A 21,925-nucleotide genomic window follows, 5' to 3' on the forward strand; every position below is an offset into this window, starting at 1 on the left:
TTTTCAGTAGTGATAGAAGAAATCACTACAAGTAATCTATCTGATTCACCTAATTCATCCCGAAGGATATCCTTATTTTCACATTTTAGGTCAACGAATTTCTTTCCACAATTCACTATAACATCATGGGTAGATAGCCATTCCATACCAAGGATAACGTCAAATTCATTAAACGGCAATAACATGAGGTTAGTCAGAAAACAATGACCTCTAATTATCAAAGGACAAATTCTACATACTTGGTCAACTAATACATGCTTGCCTAATGGGTTTAACACCTTTACCACAAATTCTGTAGACTTGACATGCATATTCATGCTAGACACCAGTTTCACACAAGCATACGAATGGGTAGACCCCAGATCAATCAACGCAAAAGAAATATAATGAAGAGAAAAAGTACCCGTAATCATATCTGGTGACGATGCCTCTTCGTGAGCATGAATGGCATAAGTCCTTGCAGGCGCTCGACCCTCAGACCTCGCGGCAAAATCTCGATGCGCACTTCTGTTGCTAGCCCTACTTCCCGGGTTCTTCTATGGTCTACCCCTCGAAAGAGCATTACTCGCTCTCACATCTTGCTTTCTGTCTTTCTCATCCATTTCAGGACAGTTTTGGATGAAATGGTCTAGTGAACCGCACTTGAAACAACCTCTATCATTTAATTGACACTTATCGAAATGACGCCTACCATACTGTGAACACTCTGGCCTCTTTGTTTGAGCACTACCAACACTCGCGATAAAAGTGGTTTGAGCTTTAAAAGTCGTGTATTGCTTATTCTTATTTCTACTCGAGAATCCCACTGAAGCATTTGATCGAGTAGGAAACTCTCCCGATCTCTTGGATGAGTTCTGATATGATTTCTCCATTTGTCTTTTTTTTGAGTCACAAGACTCAATATCAACCTTTCTCTTCTTTTTGGCCAAATCTTTTGCCTTGCAAGCTCTCTGAACAAGGATCACAAACTCCCTCAACTCTAAGATGCCAACTAATAATCGGATATCTTCATTCAATCCATCCTGAAATCTCTTGCACATGATAGCTTTAGTGGATACGCACTCCCGAACGTATTTGCTATAACAAACTCACGCTCATACTCCATTACTATCATTCAGCCTTGCTTTAATTCAAGGAATTCCTTTCTTTTCTGGTATATAAATCTCTAGTTAATATACATTTTACAAAACTTTTCTTGTAAAAAGTCCCAAGTTACCCTCTCCTTCAGTACAACCGATACGAGTATTTTCCACCAGTGATAAGTCGAGTCTCTTAAGAGTGACACCACATATTTCATGCACTCTTCAGGTGTGCAAAATAGCTCTTCGAATACCCTGATGGTATTTTCAAGCCAGGATTCTACCTTTTCTGGGTCATCATTTATATTCGCTCTAAATTCCTCGGCCCCTTGTTTCTGAATTTTGTCAACTAGAGGTTTCTCCCTTCTAATCATCTCTACGGCTTGGGGAGCTATGGAGGCAGGCTAGGGGATTGGAAGGGATGGAGGAGGTGGAGTATTTGGGTTTGCACGAACAAACGCCGAATACCATGTGCTCATTATATAGAGGTAGGTTTCTCTAGCCCCTCTGCCCTGACTAAATGTCACGGCCCCACTCTCGACTGGCGCGGTCCCTTCAGCGGAAGCCAGCTGATTACTCCCTACATCATTTGCCACTGCTCTGTCGGGATACATTTACTATATGAAAACATAATTTAAATTCGTCAGGAGTCGTCACACTATCACAATGTGCTTATGGCATGTATAGCTAGACTTGTACAGTTGCTACGTTAGTCCGAGAATCGACTAAATCGCAGCTCTGATACCACTAAATGTAACACCCCTTACCCGTATCCCATTCCGAGACAGGGTACACGGTGTTACTAGACTTAAACACATGCATAAAAACAATTTCGGGTAATAGAATTTAGCTCAAATTTAAAACTTTTAACTTCCTCTTAATGTTTCTAATGTAAACCTATGAGGCCCAAAACACACTTTGGAAATGGTTCGGGAATAAATTGAACACTTTTGAAAACTTTGGATAATTTCAATGCAAAGAAGGGCACAAGCCCATGCGGGAGGGCGACACGCCCATGTGTCCTCTTAACATGGGCATGTTGAAGGCCCGTGTGGCTCACATGGCCTGAACATATCAGGACACGCCTGTTTCCCTAGCCCGTGCAAATTTATTTCTTGATTCAAACCTATAGGGGTTTTCACATGGCCTGGCACACACCCGTGTCCCTCACACGGCCATGACATGCCCGTGTCTCAGGCCATGATGTCATCAACCATTTAGGGGCACACGGCTAAGGCACACGCCCATATGCCAAGCTGTGTCCTTTACACAGTTGAGACACAGGGCCGTGTCTCCACCCGTGTGGTTACTACTGGCATTCTATTTTTCCAAATTTAGGTGCAGGGAACATAGGCCTGACACGTCCATAGGGCAGACCGTGTCTCACACATAGTTTGGACACACACCCGTGTGTCTACCCATTTGGACAAAAACAAGGCTATTTACCAAGCCTTTTTGTCACCTTTACTTACACCCACTTACAAAAACATCAAACAATACCAATACCACATAAACACATGACCATATCAGCCAATACTTAGGCATCCATACATCATTTCCAAGCTATTTCTTATCACATACAACATCTCCTACTTATCAACACAAACCATACAACAAACACATCCATGAGAATTTTCATCAAATGCATTTAATAATAATCAATATTAGCCAACATCAATAGCCTATACAAAATGAATATCACATCCATATAATCTAAAACTTGTGGCTAAACCAATATGACATTAAATAAAAAGACCAAGTCTCTATACATGCCACGTTTAAAACATTTAATCTACCTATACCAAAAACTTTAGGTGATAGTGTGATCAATGCCTCCTACGTCCCTTGATTCCTGAGCTAGCTTTGCGGCACTATAAGAAAAATGGAAAAGAGAGGAAGTAAGCATAAAGCTTAGTAAGTTACAAGTAAATAATTAACATCACTTTACCAAGTAACATCATACTTATAACATATCATACACTCGCACAAAAGTTCTCGAATGACTATAGACATAACTTACTCATTTTCATCCTTACTATTCATATACATAACCCAAGCTCATTCTTATGAGTTTCGTGTAGGTACCTGTACCACTTGCAGCATAATCATAACTTTTCTTAAACATGATATAATCTTTTAAATTACCCGTTGAACCAGTTGGAAAAATAAATGGATACCCAATAAGCCTCATACAAAAAGGGTAAGATGCCGATGCCATGTTCCAAGCATGGTCTTACACTAGCCCACATGTCGAGGCCGATGCCATGTCCCGAACATGGTCTTACACTAGCTCTCATATAAATGCCGATGCCATGTTCCAAACATGGTCTTACACTAGCCCACATGTCGAGGCCGATGCCATGTCCCAGACATGGTCTTACACTAGCTCTCATATAAATGTCGATGCCATGTTCCAAACATGGTTTTACACTAGCTCATATGACTCTAGTATCACAGCATGGATATCCGATCTATTCCTGCGGCTCAACTGAAAGTTTCACCACACCAAATATTTAATGCATAATAACAATAGAATTGTAATATATACATGCAACTTACCTCGGTATACAAAAAGTGGGCGACTAGATTGAATTAGTCTACTCACTTAGTCTTCCCCCGGTCTAGGTCTGGATTTCATATTTCTTGATCTATAATGATAAAATTCCCTAATTTAATCGTCACATTAATCAAGACATTTCATAGTTCTTATTTTGGAAAAATGATTGTTTTGCCCTTAGACTTTCACAATATTATGATTTTGCCCTTAGGCTCGTAAAACAATTTTCATCAAATTTCCACATTAACCAAGCCTAGCAAAAACTACTTTAAGCCTATAGCATCTCACAATTTCAATTATTTCACTTTGCAACCTATTTTATAAACTTCACAAAATGGTCCTTTTAGATGTTTTCATGAAAACCACTTCATAAAAGTTGTTTATTTAACAACCATGATTCATTTTCTTCTATAAACATTTAGCAACCAACATGATTACTCTCATGGAAAAACCCTATACTCTCAACCATTTTGCAAAATAGCCCCCTATTAGCTAGCTTAAGTTACAATGGCCCAAAAAGTACAAAAATATCAAGAAAGACCATCAAAATCACTTACTTGCAAGAGTCTAAAGTTGCAGAAAATTTCAAGCTCTCATGGCCTTCTTTCATGGAGAAATTTGGTGGAGAAGAAAGAGAGAATGAAAAAGATGATAGCTTCCCTAATTTTATTATAGTTCTAGTCAAGTCACCAAATTTCACCTAACTTTGACATTCTCATCTTCTTGTCCTTATGGCTAGCCATCACCCTCTTAAAGGCATATTTGCACATTAAGGACCTCAATTTATGTTTCTCTAGCTAGATGACACTTCTAATTAGTAGAACACAAATTTCACCTTTTATGCGATTTAGTCCTTTTTTGAAATTAAGCAAGCAATCACTACAATTAGTCCACCAAAAATTTTCATGCACATATATTATCATGCTTTAACACATAAAATAATATTAAAAATAATTTCTCTATTCTCAAATTTGTGGTTTCGAAACCACTGTTCCAACTAGGCCCAAAATTAGGCTGTTACAATTAATGATGATTATGTTGAGAATGATCTAGTAACTCAGGCTTTATTGTGGGCCTTGAATAGGGTTGTTAGGCCTCCAATATGAGGTGTTAGTTATGGGAAGATTGTTGAAAGGCCCAGTTTTAGTGGGGCAGAATTGTTTAGGGGTATTCTTAGAACTACTCCTACATAAGGGTGTTGTGTCTCTGTTAAGGGATAGGCATATCAGTGGTGGCATAGAGCGTATTGATTAGGCTTACTTTTAGGAGGAATTTCAGGGTAAGTATGTGGGCTCTTGCTAGATGGAGGCTCGTCGTTTGGAATTTATTGAGCTAAAATAGGGAGACAAGACAGCTTCTACGTATGAGGCAGATTTTCTATGGTTGAGCCACTATGCACCTAGTATGGTGGTGTCTAACCAGGAAAAAAGTTTTCATTTTCAGGAGGGTTTAAGGTATGACCTCAAGTTTTAGGTGGCTCAGCATCAAGAGCGTGTGTTTGAGGCTTTGGTCGAGAAGACCAAGATTGTCTAGGAGATTAAGCACGTAGAGTGCAAGAAGAAATGGAAACAGATAGATTAACCCATAAGAGAAATGAGCCCTACTAGCTCAAATCCGTGACTTGTTAAGCGGGCCAAAGAGTCTAGACCTTTGAAGAATAGGGAAGCAATGAACCCTAAAGAAGGATAGATTTAGGCTTTCTAATATTGTTAGAGGCGCCATCCAGGTAAGTGTTGGAGGAGGATGGGTGCTTGTTTGGTATGTGGTTCGATGGAGCATAAGATTAGGGATTCTCCTCACCGTTAGGACAAAGTGCAAGCTCTGGCTCAAAATCAAAGGCCAGCTAGGGGTCAAAATCAGAGAGGTAATTAGGGTGCTCAGATAAGTCGTAATCAGAATCGAAATGGGAAAGGTAATTGGGGTCAGGGAGCACTGGCTCAAGGTGCGAATCGAGTTGAGGCGTGACAATCTACCTTGGTTTATGTGGCTAGACGCCGAGAGGATAGAGATGTGGCTGATGTCATGGTAGGTACCTTCACTATTTACTTGATACCTTATGTTTCTTTGATTAATATAGGATCTACCCATTCATATATTGCTTATAATGTGGCAGTAAAATTGGGAATTGAGGTAGAGGAAATCGAAAACATTGTAACTATAGTTAGTCCCTTAGGATCCTCCACACTTGTGAATAGAATTTATAAAAGATGCCCTTTAGAGTTTAAGGAGAGGTATTTCATGCTGATTCGATAGAGCTTCCTTTCAATGAATTCGATTTAATTTTGGGATTAAACTGTTGGTTAAGCATCAAGTTTGATTAGATTGTGCATTGAAGAGAGTGACCTTGGTGACTGAGACTGGGAAAGAAGTTATTATGGCAGGGGAGTGTTTATGTATCCAGTGTGATCTCTGCTTTAGTAGTAAAAAAGATGGTGTGAAAATGGTGCGAAGCATTTTTGGCTTATGTTTGAGATGCAAGCCCCATATTTACTGATGTATTTCCCGAGGAACTGCCAGGGTTACCTCTAGAGAGGGAAGTAGAATTTAGAATTGAGTTGCTACAGAGAACAACATTGGTGTCCATCCCTCCTTATTGTGTGGCTATGAAAGAGCTTAAGGAGTTGAAGGTGTAGTTGCAAGAACTGTTGAATAAGGGTTTTATTAGACCTAGTGTTTCGCCATGGGACGCACTGATTTTATTTGTGAAAAAGAAAGATGGAACCTTACAATTGTGCATTGATTACCAACAACTGAATAAATTAGCTATCAAGAATAAGTACCCTTTACCAAGGATTGATGACCTATTCGATCAGTTCAGAGGTGCAACTATCTTTTCCAAAATTGACTTAAATTTGGGTATTACCAACTCAAACTAAAGAAATTTGATATCCTCAAAATCATTTTTAAGACTCATTATGTGACAGCCCAAAATTGACCCTAGTCGGAATGTGGTTTCGGGACCACAAAACCGAGGCATAAAAATAATTAAAAATTTATTTTGATGCCTATAATATGTGTGTGCTCATGTATGACATTTTATGATGATTGATTTAGTGTTATAAAGGTGAATTCCACTAGAAAGGACTTAGTAGTGAACTTTGAAAGTACGATAGGGAAATGTGTGATGACTAATTAGAGCATGCATGCAAAATAATGGACTTGCATGTCAAATTCCCCTTTTTACAAGTGATGGCCGGCCATGACAAAGAGATATGGGCTAAACATGTCATGAAACATGTTTTGTTGGGCATTAGGGAGAAATAATAAACAAATAAGCATGGGTAAGAAAAGAATGAAAAAAAAAAATGTGTGAGAGAGTAGCATTCCCCCATTGCCGTGCAACCAAGAAGAGAAAACAAAAAATTGTTTATCCTTGTTCTCTCCTTTTGGCCAAAAATACTAAGAGGAAGAGGGGATTTTTGCTTCATTTCCTTTGTTTAGAAGAGATCTAGAAGGTGATTTGGCTAAATTTGCATCAAGAGTAAGGTATGTATGAGGTTGTGTTGGGAGTTTCATGCATGTTTTGGTTGCTAATTTGATGTGCATGTTAGCCATGGCTCAAATCTTTGTTATGCCATGGAAATGGCATTTGGCCAAAGTTGTTATGGTGATAAAGCCATTGCATGCTAAGTGTGAAACTTGATGATGATGCATGCAATGATGGATTGTCTACTCATGAGTAAGATTTTGAGCTTTCTTTTGTTTTATCATGATTGAAGTTGAAAAGAAGCATGATTGTCATATTCGCCATGATGCATTCTTGAGCATGATTCATGCTTCTTGCATGTTAGTTAAAATTTGTGTTTTGGATGGCTATGGACACCTTGAAATTGGCCATGCTCATATATGCATATATATGATTGCACATTATGTTTTGGTTATGAACTAAGTGATGAATATATTGGTTTAAAGAAGAAGATGTGGAAGAATGCTTGTGAAATTGCAAGCACAATTCGCCTAGCACACATGTAGGTGCTTGATGCTATATTATAAGTTTTGGGCCACAATGTGCAAAGCATTAATTAGTAAATTGCATGCTGTTTTTGTGAGGTATTAAGTGCAAAATTGACCTCAACATGTACATGAATATTCGGCCTTGGGTAGCCTATTGAAGGCCTTAGCATTTCCTTGATGCTCGAATAAATTGTATTGAATTGCTTGATGTAGTATAAAATGTGCATGACCATTGTGTATTCAAGCTAAAGGGTGGCCATATGACCATTTAAACTCCTTGTCATATTCGGCCAAAAACTAGCACAATGAGGTTTTAATAAATTGAATTTGTTTGAATTAGCTCAAGAGCTTAGAAGACCACAATTGGACAAGGGGAAGGAAAAGGTGATCGAATAGCCGAAAAAGCCGTTCGACAACATCCGAGGTAAGTCCTCAAGAAGTGACCGTACTTGAATTGTGTGAAATAAAGTATGGATGTGTATTGATTATTGATTGTGTATGCATGAGTATTTGAATTCTACCGGGCTAAGTCCCAAGACGAATATGCTTGTGACTATAATTGCGTTTGAGCCTTAGTAACGAAAATGAATTATGTATGTCCAATGATAATTGATGTATGTGTTCATGGGAAATTGAATGATATCCGGCTAAATCCGAAGACAATTATGCTGGAAATTATATCCGGTTAAGACCCAAGGCAATTGCGCTAGTGGCTACATCCGGCTAAGACCGAAGGCATTCGTGCGAGACATTTTATCCGGGCTAAGACCAAGGCATTTGTGCACGTGATTATATCCGGTTATATTCGAAGAATCTTGGGCTGGAGGTGAGTGTTGGTTGCTGTAATGAATTCAATTAGCACACTCGAAAAGCCCAAAGGATAAGGTACGCTATATGTGCATTGGAAAGTCGACATGTTTGAGCAACATTCGCTCAATCGACTAATGAATTTCAGTTATTGAATTGATTGATACTTTGTGAAATTATATAATGATGAAGTGTGAAGTAGGAATGTGTACAAATGAAATGATGCATTTGGCTATGTGAATGTATTGCTGTAATTAGAGTTGATTATATTCCTTGAGACTTACTAAGCATAAAAATGCTTACCCCGTTGCTTTGGCTCTCAGTTTTCTAGATTTCGCTCGAGGCAATCGGATTTGGGATCGTTGAAGTCAAGTCATCCACACTATCAAGCCTCCATTTTGGTATAATTTTTGGTTGAACTTGAGATGGCATGTATAGGACTACCCTTGTTTGTTAAATATGTTGTAATGTAAGTATGTACGGCCATGCGAAAATGGCTCGAAAAGGGAAGCATGAACTTAGACTAATTGTGGGTTGTATGTATATATTTGGTGTCATGATGTGGCTATGGCTTGGAAATGGGAATGTTGGTCATATGATCAGCCATTGGCATGGTTAAAATGATCATATATGAACCTATGTATGGCAAGACTAGTTGAATCATGGAGACTACCAAATAGGTAAGTCCTACCTTAAAACAGATGCTGCCAGCTGCAGTGGCGTGAATGTGAAAAGTCACCAAAATTCATAGGAATGGAATTAAATAGTGAATAAGCTATGTAAATGAACCTTGATGAGTCTATTTTCATATGGAAGAAACGAAATGGTCATAGGAGTTACAGGTTAAGAGATATTAAAGCTATTGTGAGACAGGGCCAGAATGGTTTCTGGGTTCCCTGTCGTAAATTTAAAATTCACTATAAATTATCCAAAAGAATTAGGAGACATACCTTATATGTACAGATTCCATTTTGAGTCTAGTTTCATTAGAAACAAACGACACCAGCATTAAAGCCCTGTACAGAGAGATATTCAAGTTATACCGCGCGAAGGTCAGAGCAGTCGACCCCTGTAACATGGGTAACTTTAACTAATAAACTGTACCAATTGGCCCGACCAAAAATCCTAGAAATAAAACCATGGATGTATATATGAGTCTAAATTCAGGGAAAATTTACGAAACCAGTTTCCGAGTTTTGAAACTCGAGATATGATTTTTAAGGCGACAATGACGCAGTTTTCCAGCCTGACTGGAAATGTCAAATTGGTGGGCAAAAACATGTGAACTTGGCTTGTTAACCCCTCGGGTCCGACACCGGCGATGGTCTCGGGTTTGGGGTGTTACAATTTTATTGGTATCAGAGCCACGGTTTAGTCGATTCTAGGACTACCGTGATGTGTTTGGGGTCTAGCTATACATGCCATTAAATGATGAATCGATAGTGTGATGATTCTGACAATTCGACTTTGTGTTTGTTGTAGCAATGGATCCCGATCCCAACCGAGCGATAGCTGATGATGTGGAGAGTGTGGCGCCTGCCCAGCGCAAGGGACAGCGCGGCGGACTCTCAACCTATGGCCAGCAATCCTAATGACGAGGCTAGGCAAGCCTTTTATAGTGTGATGAACGAATGGTTTAACCAATACATTCGAACCAACACTACTGTTCCACAACCTCCATTCCCGACAAATGCAACCCCGCACCTACAATACCTCCGGTGATTGACCAAATAAGGTCAAGTAAGCCCCATCGATAGGATTGAAAACATGGGGCCACAGAATTTAAGGCTACGGATGATGATGATGCCGAGCGCTGAATTTTGGTTAGATAACACTATCCGGTGCTTGATGAGCTATCCTGTACACCGATGAGTGCTTAAAGTGTACCATCTCCTTGCTACGCGAGTCCGCCTACTATTGGTGGAGTACTCGACTTCTGTGGTGCCTAGAGAGCAAGTGACTTGGGAATTCTTTCAAACCGAGTTCAAAAAATATATCATCGAGATTCATCGACCAAAAGCGGAGGGAATTTCTTGATCTTAAGCAAGGTTCTATGTCCGCTATCGACTACGAGCGAAAGTTTGTGAGGCTTAGCGATGCTGCGAGAATGCATTTCGTCCGAAGCTATTATGTGTAAACGCTTCGAGGATGGGCTGAATGATGATATAAGGATGTTTGTTGGCATTCTCGAGATCGAGAGTTCGTAGTACTTGTTGAGCGAGCTTGTAAAGCGAAGAGCTTAGAAAGGAGAAACAAAAAGCTGATGTGGGGATTGGAGAATTGGAAAGAGGTCCTCGGAAAGTCTCTTCAACAAGCATCGAAGAGATTTCGAGATGATGTGAGCCGGTCTAGAGGCGTTTGGGCTTTTCTAGGCGAGGACGCGATCGACCCCTGTGACCACACGAGTCACTTGATCGCATGATGGTGGAAATGATCGCCAAGAGAGGGCGGAGTGTCCACATTGTGGCAAATGGCATTCGGGAGCTGTTGGTTTCGTGATCGCTCCTGCTATAAGTGTGGATCGGCCGACCATTTTATGAAGGATTGCCCGAGGATGCATGAGCAGAATGTAAGTCGAGTGCAAACCGGGTGCTACCATCGCCGAGGTAGGCCACCTAGAAATATGGGCAATGTCGTTGGCGGTCGAGAGGATCTAGAGATGCTACCATCGGATCCGAGGCTCGTGCTCTGCTAGGACTTATGCCATACGCGCACGCCGAGGATCTGCCTCTCCGGATGTTATTACCGGTACTTTCACTCTTTTCAATACAAATGTGATTGCTTTGATTGACCCCGGTTCTACTCATTCATATATATGTGAAACCTTAGCATCCATAAGACTTTGCCTATTGAGTCTCTCGAGTTTGTAATTCGGTGTCAAACCCTTGGGTCATTACGTGCTTTTTAACAAAGTGTGCAAGAAAAGTCCCCTAGTGTTCCGAGGTTCTTGTTTTCCGCGGACTTAATGCTTTTGCCGTTCGATGAGTTTGATGTTATTCTTGGTTTGGATTGGTTGACCATGCACGATGCGGTTGTAAATTGCAAGAGCAAGACTATCGATTTGAGGTCGCGAATAATGAAATAATTCGGGTTGAGTCCACGGACTTAAAGGGTTGCCATTTGTAATATCGCCGATGTTGGCCCGAAATATGTAAGAAAAGGGTGCGAAGCATACCTTGCGACGTACTTTCGATGACAAGGAATCGAGAAGAAACCGAATCTGTGCCCGTGGTTTGTGAATACCGGATGTTTTCCCGAAGAATTGCGGGTTTACCACTGTTCGGAAATAGAATTTGGCATCGAATTGGTACCGGTACCACTCCAATTTCGATAGCTCCGTATCGTATGGCACCAACGGAATTAAAGGAGTTGAAAGCTCATTTGCAAGAATTGGTGGATAGAGGTTTTGCTCTTTGAGTTTTTCGCCTTTGGGTGCGCCGGTGTTGTTCGTGAAGAAGAAGGATGGAACCATGCGATTGTGCATCGACTATCGTCGACAATAAAGCGGCGATAAAGAACAAATATCCGTTGCCACGTATTGATGACTTGTTCGATCAACTGAAGGAGCCTCGGTGTTCTCGAAAATAGATTTGAGATCGGGCTACTATCAATTGCGAATCCGAGATTCAGACGTGCCCAAGGCGCCTTGAGCGAGATATGGTCACTATGAGTTCCTAGTGATGCCGTTTGCGCTCACTAATGCCCTGCGGTATTTATGGATTTAATGAATCGGATCTTTAGACCATATTTGGATCGATTCGTAGTCGTGTTCATTGATGACATCTTGGTCTATTCAAGAAATGAGACCGAACATCTTTGAACACTGCGGTTAGTGCTGCAAATTTTACGGGACAAGCAATTATATGCTAAGTTCACAAGTGTGAGTTCGGTTAGAGAGGTTAGCTTCTTGGGTCATGTGGTATCAGATCGGTATTCGAGTCGACCGAATAAAATTTCAGCCATACTAAATTGGAAGCCTCAGAAATATTCTCGAGGTTCAAGCTTTTGGGGCTTGCGGTTATTACCGACGATTTGTAAAGGCTTCTCAACGATAGCCACGCCGATGACGGCTTACTCCAAAAGGACGTTAAGTTGAATGGACGGAGAAATGCCAAAAAGTTTCGATCAATGAAAACTTATTTGGTGAAGCCCCAATTCTAGTGCAACCCGAGTCCGGCAAAGAGTTTGTCATCTATAGCGACGCCTCTCTACTTGGGTTAGGTTGCGTATTAATGCAAGAAGGTCGAGTTGTGGCCTATGCGTCGAGGCAATTAAAGCCACATGAGAAAAATTATCCGACTCATGATCTCGAATTGGCGCCATCGTATTCGCCTTAAAGATTTGGCGACATTACTTATTTGGTGAAAGGTGCCATGTATACTCGGATCACAAAAGTCTCAAGTATTTGATGACCCAAAGAGACTTAAATCTGCGACAAAGACGTTGGCTCGAGCTGTTAAAGGATTATGAGCTGATCATTGACTATCACCCGGGAAAGGCGAATGTGGTTGCGGATGCCTTGAGTCGTAAATCGTTATTCACATTACGAGCGATGAATGTGCACTTTTCTATCCGATCCGACAGTGTGTTAGTGGCTGAATTGAAAGCCAAACCATTATTGACACACCAAATTCGAGAAGCTCAGAAAGTCGATGACGAGTTGGTTGCAAAGCGGGCTGCGTGTGTTCGAACAAGGACTCGGAGTTTCAAATCGACGATGACGATTGTTTGAGGTTCAAAAGTCGTCTGTGTGTCCCAAAGAATTGAACTCATTTCGATAATTCGAATGAAGCCCATTGTAGCCGAATGGCAATCCACCGGGAGTACGAAGATGTACAATGATTTGAAACGTCGGTTTGGTGGCATGGTATGAAGCGAGACATCTCCGACTTTGTTTGAGATGTTTAATATGTCAACAAGTGAAAGCGGAACATCGGTGCCTTGAGATTACTTCACCAATCACGATACCCGAGTGGAAATGGGATCGAGTCACAATGGACTTTGTATCCGGACCGCCATTGTCGTGAGTAAGAAGGATGCGGTTTGGGTCGTGGTAGATCGATTGACTAAGTCGGCCCACTTTGTCCCCGTCGCACGGATTTTCAATGGACAAATTAGCGGAATTGTACGTTTCTCAGTTGTGAAATTACACGGGTGCCTATTTCTATCGTGTCGGATAGAGATCCGAGATTTACCTCGCGATTTTGGAAAAAGTTGCAAGAAGCTTTGGGTACCAAGTTGCATTTCAAGACCGCCTTTCACCCCAAACCGATGGTCAATCCGGCGGGTAATTCAGATACTTGAGGATATGTTAAGATGTTGCGTCCTCGAGTTTAGTGGTTCATGGGAGCGGTATTTGCCGTTAATTGAATTCGCTTACAACAACGACTTTCAATCAAGTATTAAGATGGCACCCTACGAGGCCTTATACGGTCGTAAATGCCGACGCCATTGTTTTGGTGAGCTCGGTGAAAGCAAGATTTACGGGTGGATTTGATTAGGGATGATGAGCAGAAAGTGAAAGTAATCCGTGAAAGTCGAAGATAGCCTCCGATCGTCGAGAAGTCGACGCGGATCTGAAGCGTAAGGATGTCGAGTATCGTGGGTGATAAAGTGTTTCTCAAGGTATCGCCTTGGAAAAAGATACTCGAGTTCTACCGTAAGGGCAAGTTGAGCCCGAGGTTCATTGGACCATATGAGATATCGAGCGAGTCGGTCCAGTGGCATATCGCTTGATTTTGCCCCCGAACTCAAAAAGGTTCACGATGTCTTTCATGTTTCGATGCTTGACGCTATAGATCCGATCCATCGCACGTGATTAGTCCATCGAAATTGAAATTCATGCCAATATGAGTTATGAGGAAGAACCGATTCGTATCCTATCACGGGAAGTGAAAGAGTTGCGAAACAAGCGGGTTCCACTAGTGAAAGTGTTATGGCTCAAGCACGGGATAGAAGAAGCTACTTGGGAGACCGAGAACTCTATGAAAGAGCGATATCCAAACCTATTTACCGGTAAGATTTTCGGGGACGAAAATTTCTTAAGTGGGGGAGAGTTGTGACAGCCCAAAATTGACCCTAGTCGGAATGTGGTTTCGGGACCACAAAACCGAGGCATAAAAATAATTAAAAATTTATTTTGATGCCTATAATATGTGTGTGCTCATGTATGACATTTTATGATGATTGATTTAGTGTTATAAAGGTGAATTCCACTAGAAAGGACTTAGTAGTGAACTTTGAAAGTACGATAGGGAAATGTGTGATGACTAATTAGAGCATGCATGCAAAATAATGGACTTGCGTGTCAAATTCCCCTTTTTACAAGTGATGGCCGGCCATGACAAAGAGATATGGGCTAAACATGTCATGAAACATGTTTTGTTGGGCATTAGGGAGAAATAATAAACAAATAAGCATGGGTAAGAAAAGAATGAAAAAAAAATGTGTGAGAGAGTAGCATTCCCCCATTGCCGCAGCAACCAAGAAGAGAAAACAAAAAAATTGTTCATCCTTGTTCTCTCCTTTTGGCCAAAAATACTAAGAGGAAGAGGGATTTTGCTTCATTTCCTTTGTTTAGAAGAGATCTAGAAGGTGATTTGGCTAAATTTGCATCAAGAGTAAGGTATGTATGAGGTTGTGTTGGGAGTTTCATGCATGTTTTGGTTGCTAATTTGATGTGCATGTTAGCCATGGCTCAAATCTTTGTTATGCCATGGAAATGGCATTTGGCCAAAGTTGTTATGGTGATAAAGCCATTGCATGCTAAGTGTGAAACTTGATGATGATGCATGCAATGATGGATTGTCTACTCATGAGTAAGATTTTGAGCTTTCTTTTGTTTTATCATGATTGAAGTTGAAAAGAAGCATGATTGTCATATTCGCCATGATGCATTCTTGAGCATGATTCATGCTTCTTGCATGTTAGTTAAAATTTGTGTTTTGGATGGCTATGGACACCTTGAAATTGCCATGCTCATATATGCATATATATGATTGCACATTATGTTTTGGTTATGAACTAAGTGATGAATATATTGGTTTAAAGAAGAAGATGTGGAAGAATGCTTGTGAAATTGCAAGCACAATTGACCTAGCACACATGTAGGTGCTTGATGCTATATTATAAGTTTTGGGCCACAATGTGCAAAGCATTAATTAGTAAATTGCATGCTGTTTTTGTGAGGTATTAAGTGCAAAATTGACCTCAACATGTACATGAATATTCGGCCTTGGGTAGCCTATTGAAGGCCTTAGCATTTCCTTGATGCTCGAATAAATTGTATTGAATTGCTTGATGTAGTATAAAATGTGCATGACCATTGTGTATTCAAGCTAAAGGGTGGCCATATGACCATTTAAACTCCTTGTCATATTCGGCCAAAACTAGCACAATGAGGTTTTAATAAATTGAATTTGTTTGAATTAGCTCAAGAGCTTAGAAGACCACAATTGGACAAGGGAAGGAAAAGGTGATCGAATAGCGAAAAAGCCGTTCGACAACATCCGAGGTAAGTCCTCAAGAAGTGACCGTACTTGAATTGTGTGAAATAAAGTATGGATGTGTATTGATTATTGATTGTGTATGCATGAGTATTTGAATTCTACCCGGGCTAAGTCCCGAAGACGAATATGCTTGTGACTATAATTGCGTTTGAGCCTTAGTAACGAAAATGAATTATGTATGTCCAATGATAATTGATGTATGTGTTCATGGGAAATTGAATGATATCCGGGCTAAACTCAAGACAATTATGCTGGAAATTATATCCGGGTTAAGACCCGAAGGCAATTGCGCTAGTGGCTACATCCGGGCTAAGACCCGAAGGCATTCGTGCGAGACATTTTATCCGGGCTAAGACCCGAAGGCATTTGTGCACGTGATTATATCCGGTTATATTCCGAAGAATCTTGGGCTGGAGGTGAGTGTTGGTTGCTGTAATGAATTCAATTAGCACACTCGAAAAGCCCAAAGGATAAGGTACGTTATATGTGCATTGGAAAGTCGACATGTTTGAGCAACATTCGCTCAATCGACTAATGAATTTCAGTTATTGAATTGATTGATACTTTGTGAAATTATATAATGATGAAGTGTGAAGTAGGAATGTGTACAAATGAAATGATGCATTTGGCTATGTGAATGTATTGCTGTAATTAGAGTTGATTATATTCCTTGAGACTTACTAAGCATAAAATGCTTACCCGTTGCTTTGGCTATCGGTTTTCTAGATTTCGCTCGAGGCAATCGGATTTGGGATCGTTGAAGTCGAAGTCATCCACACTATCAAGCCTCCATTTTGGTATAAATTTTTGGTTGAACTTGAGATGGCATGTATAGGACTACCCCTTGTTTGTTAAATATGTTGTAATGTAAGTATGTACGGCCATGCGAAAATGGCTCGAAAAGGGAAGCATGAACTTAGACTAATTGTGGGTTGTATGTATATATTTGGTGTCATGATGTGGCTATGGCTTGGAAATGGGAATGTTGGTCATATGATCAGCCATTGGCATGGTTAAAATGATCATATATGAACCTATGTATGGCAAGACTAGTTGAATCATGGAGACTACCAAATAGGTAAGTCCTACCTTAAAAACAGATGCTGCCAGCTGCAGTGGCGTGAATGTGAAAAATCACCAAAATTCATAGGAATGGAATTAAATAGTGAATAAGCTATGTAAATGAACCTTGATGAGTCTATTTTCATATGGAAGAAACGAAATGGTCATAGGAGTTACAGGTTAAGAGATATTAAAGCTATTGTGAGACAGGGCCAGAATGGTTTCTGGGTTCCCTGTCGCAACTTTAAAAATTCACTATAAATTATCCAAAAATAATTAGGAGACATACCTTATATGTACAGATTCCATTTTGAGTCTAGTTTCATTAGAAACAAACGACACCAGCATTAAAGCCCTGTACAGAGAGATATTCAAGTTATACCGCGCGAAGGTCAGAGCAGTCGACCCCTGTAACATGGGTAACTTTAACTAATAAACTGTACCAATTGGCCCGACCAAAAATCCTAGAAATAAAACCATGGATGTATATATGAGTCTAAATTCAGGGAAAATTTACGAAACCAGTTTCCGAGTTTTGAAACTCGAGATATGATTTTTAAGGCGACAGTGATGCAGTTTTCCAGCCTGACTGGAAATGTCAAATTGGTGGGCAAAAACATGTGAACTTGGCTTGTTAACCCCTCGGGTCCGACACCGGCGATGGTCTCGGGTTTGGGGTGTTACACATTATGGACATTACGAGTCCCTTGTCATGCTTATTAGGTTGACTAATGCACCAGCGGCTTTCATGGACCTTATGAATTGTGTCTTTCAGCCTTTCTTTGATCAGTTCATCGTGCTTTTCATTGATGACATCACTGTGTACTCTAAGAGAATGACTGAGCATGATGAACATTTGAGAGTGGTTTTACAGATACTTTGTGAACAATAACTTTTTGCTAAACACAGTACGTGTGAATTTTGGTTAAAGGAAGTGATGTTTTCGGGTCACATGGTATCGACTGAGGGTATTCTTGTAAATCCCAAAAAGGTTGAAGCTGTCCTAGATTGGAGGCAACTAAAGAATGTTTTAGAAATTCAGAATTTTTTCTAGGTGTTATTGGGTATTATCATAGGTTTGTTAAGGGCTTTTCCTTTATAGCAGTTGCATTGACTATGCTACGGAGGAAGAATTCTCCTTTCAAGTGAGGAGACAAACAGTAGGCCAGTTTTGAAAACTTGAAATTCGTGTTGACAAAATCTCCCATTTTAATTCCATTAGAATCCTGTAAGAAATATATTATGTATAGTGATGTTTCACTTGTTGGTCTTGGTTACATCTTGATGCAGGATGGTAAAGTGGTAGCCTATGCTTCGAGACAACTTAGGCCACATGAAGGTAACTACCCCACTCATGATTTGGAGTTGGCAGCTATTGTGTTTGCTATCAAAATTTGGAGACACTACTTGTATGTGAGAAGTGTATTACTTACACTGATCACAAGAATCTCTAATATCTCCTCACACAATAAGAACTTAATTTGAGGCAACAAAGATGGATTGAGTTGTTAAAGGACTATGACTATATGATCGAGTATCATCCTAGGAAGGCAAATTTTGTGGTTGATGCCTTCATTAGAAAGGCAATGTTTAAATTGAGGGCTCTTCATCAGAAAGGCAATGTCTAAATTGAGGGCTATGTTTTCTTGCTTAAGCATTTTTGATGATAGTGGTATTTTGGCAGAATTACAAGTAAAACCTACTTAGGTTTAGGAAATTAAGGATAAGCAGAGTTAGGATGGAACTTTAACACCTCAATTTATACAGGTTGAGGATGGATCGACTGAGAATTTTAGGATTAACTCTAATGAAATTTTGTGCTTTAGAGGGAGATATTGTGTACCTAATGATCAAAATTTGAAATAATATATACTTTAAGAAGCACATAGTAACCTTTATGACATGCATCCTGGAAGTATTAAGATGTATCGAGACTTGAGGGAAGTGTATTGGTGGCTGGGTCTTAAACCTGAAGTGACCGAATTCATATGTAAATGTTTGACTTATCAACAAGTTAAATCAAAGCATCACTATCCATCAAGGTTGCTCCAACTGATTCGAATACCAGAGTGGAAGTGGGAGAGAGTGATAATGGATTTTCTCAGTGGATTGCCCTTGACACCTACAAAGAAAGATTCGATTTGGGTTTTAGTGGACAGATTGACTAAGTTAGCCCATTTTCTTCCTATTCGCATTGATTATTCTCTCCAGAAGTTAACTAAGCTTTATTTCTGAGATAGTGAGATTTCATGGTGTACTAGTGTCGATTATTTCAGATCGGGATCCTAGATTCACGTTTTGATTCAAGAAGAAATCGCACGAGGCTTTTGGTACTTGGTTGGATTTCAGTATGGCTTTTCATACACAATCCAATGGTCAGTCGGAAAAGATTATTCAGATATTGAAGGATATGTTGAAGAGTTGTCTAATTGACTTCCAAGGTAGTTGGGAAGAACATTTACCTATGGCAAAGTTCGCTTGTAATAATAGTTATCAATCAGGTATCCAAATGGCACCTTGCGAATCTCTTTATGGTTGTAAGTGTCACTCACCTTTATGTTGGACTGAAATGGGTGAAAGGAAGTTGATTGGCCAGAGTTGGTCATTGAAACCAACGATATGATTCGATTAATTCACCCCCTTATTGCCTTAGTCGTTCCTCTCCCCCTCTCCCTCTCTTTGGTATTAATTTTTTTTCCTTTCCACCATTGTTGTCGTCGCCTACACGTCTCCTTTTACCACTTCTTTCTTCTTCTTTTTGCATCAAGATTGTGCACCATTTCCTTTACTATATTGCTTCCATTTTTCTTTAACTAGATCAGGCCCAAATCTAAAATCTTGAACTCTAAGATCGATCCCAAACATTGCCAAGAAAGTGCCATTATTATTTCTCTCAACAAACTTGGGTAAGATGTCTTCTTTCTTCAATTTCTTGAGTAATATTTCCAATTAAAAACCTGAATTTATAAATCTTGAATTTGGGGGATTTTAAATGTTTTTAATGGTATTTTTTTAGCTTTTAAATAGATTTCAATTCATTTTAAAATTCAGCCCCAATTCTAGCCACCATGGGTGGTGGTGTGTGCGCCTTGGTGTGGGAAAATGGGGTTGTTTTGTTTCTTGAATTTTTCCCATTTAATTTGAGTCTTAATTTGGTTTTTGGAACTCTCCTCATCAACTATTAACCCACTTAAATTAGGGAAAAATGTTCTTGGTCGATTGAACATTCGAAACTCACAAATTGGGAAGTGTAAGTACAATTAAGCATAAACTAGTTTGTCGCTCCGGCATCGTTGTTAGGTAAAGGTTATGGATTGATTAGATGAAAGAATTTAATCATTACTAGCTACTTATTTCCAGTATATTATTGAATTAGGTGCTGACCTGAATGTCCCAAATCAACCGTAAAGCCGACGAACAATCGTACGTACGATTCACATCAAAATTATGTAAGAAATCTAACTAGTTTGGATTTGTAAAATAGTTATAATTTTGACTATTGGTTTGAACCCGTAAGTGGGTATTTGGGGGATGGTTTAAAGGTAAATTGATTTAATTTATACTAAATTTTGGTTTAGGTTCGTATAAGAATTCATTAAGGAAAATTAGAAGATTCGCTAGTGTGTTGCGAGGAAGCTAGAAATAAGGTGTGTAACACCCTGATTTTGGGCCTAGTCGGAACAGTGGTTTTGGGACCACAAATCCAACGATGAAAATTTTATTTTTTATTATATTTTTATGGTCTACAATTTCACAGAATAATTTCGTGAAAATTTCGTTCGAAAATTTTGACGTTCGGGCACTTAATTTAGTCAAAAGGACTAAATCGTAAAAAGTGTAAAAGTTGAGTTCTACATACTAGAGGTGTCCAATTGTTATGAAATTTTAAATTGAGGGTTCTTAAATGAAAATTAGACCATTGGTTAATTTCTGGACAAAAATAGACTTGAAATGGGTGTAATAAAATATTTTTAAGTTAGGGGTATTTTGCTAAACTAAAAATTAAAAGAATTAAAAAGGGAAATAAGCCAAATTAGCTATCATCTTCTTCATTCAATCGTTTCTACCAGTAGCAGCCATGGTTAAGGTTTGGTCAAACTCCCAAGCTCGATTGTAAGTGCTCCTTAGCCCCATTTTTAAAGTTCTTTACATTTTTGAAATCCCGGTAACTTGGTTAAGCTTATTCTAGAAATAATTTAACCTAGGGTTTATATTTGGAAAAATACTCATAGGTAATATGTGTTAATTTTGATGTTTTATGGTAGAATATGAAGCCTGAAAATTTTATTGAACAACTTTTACTTAAACAACTTTTACTAAGCGATTTTACGTGAAAACAAGTAAAGCGACATAATCGGTAAAAATACCTAATGTTCATAAGTACATGTTAGAGTGCAAATTTGAGGTTGCTATAGAAGGGAAAAATGATTAGCATGTCATAAAACATAAGGAAATAGGATGAAGTTTAATTTACGAGCCTAGGGGAAAAATGTAATTTTAACAAAGTTTAAGGGCAAAATTGTAATTTTTCCAAACTATGATTTTTGGTTAATTTGAATAATTTTAGTCCTAATTAGGCTATATTTGAAATGATAGAGCAAGGAAAAATCAAAATTCGGGCCAAAATCGGAAAATTTCAGGGTTGTAGACAAAATGGTAAAAATGGCCATTTTCGCATACAAGGTAAGTTCATATGATTTTTAATAATGCAATGTGTAATTTAATGTTATTGCCTTGATATTAAATGAGATGTAAGTTCATGTGTAAATGTGGTGACATAATTGTTATTTTAAGTAATTTAATGATATTTATATGATATAATGATTATTATCATGAAATATTATGCTTTGTGGTTATTATTGAGTAATATGCAAATTATGTGAGCTATTTGATAAATATGAAATGTTACCAAGTATCGGTTCCAACATTCTGTGGAAGATGACAAAGATGTGTGATCG

Source organism: Gossypium arboreum, chromosome 9 (assembly GCF_025698485.1).
Source record: "Gossypium arboreum isolate Shixiya-1 chromosome 9, ASM2569848v2, whole genome shotgun sequence".
Classification (NCBI taxonomy): domain Eukaryota; kingdom Viridiplantae; phylum Streptophyta; class Magnoliopsida; order Malvales; family Malvaceae; genus Gossypium; species Gossypium arboreum.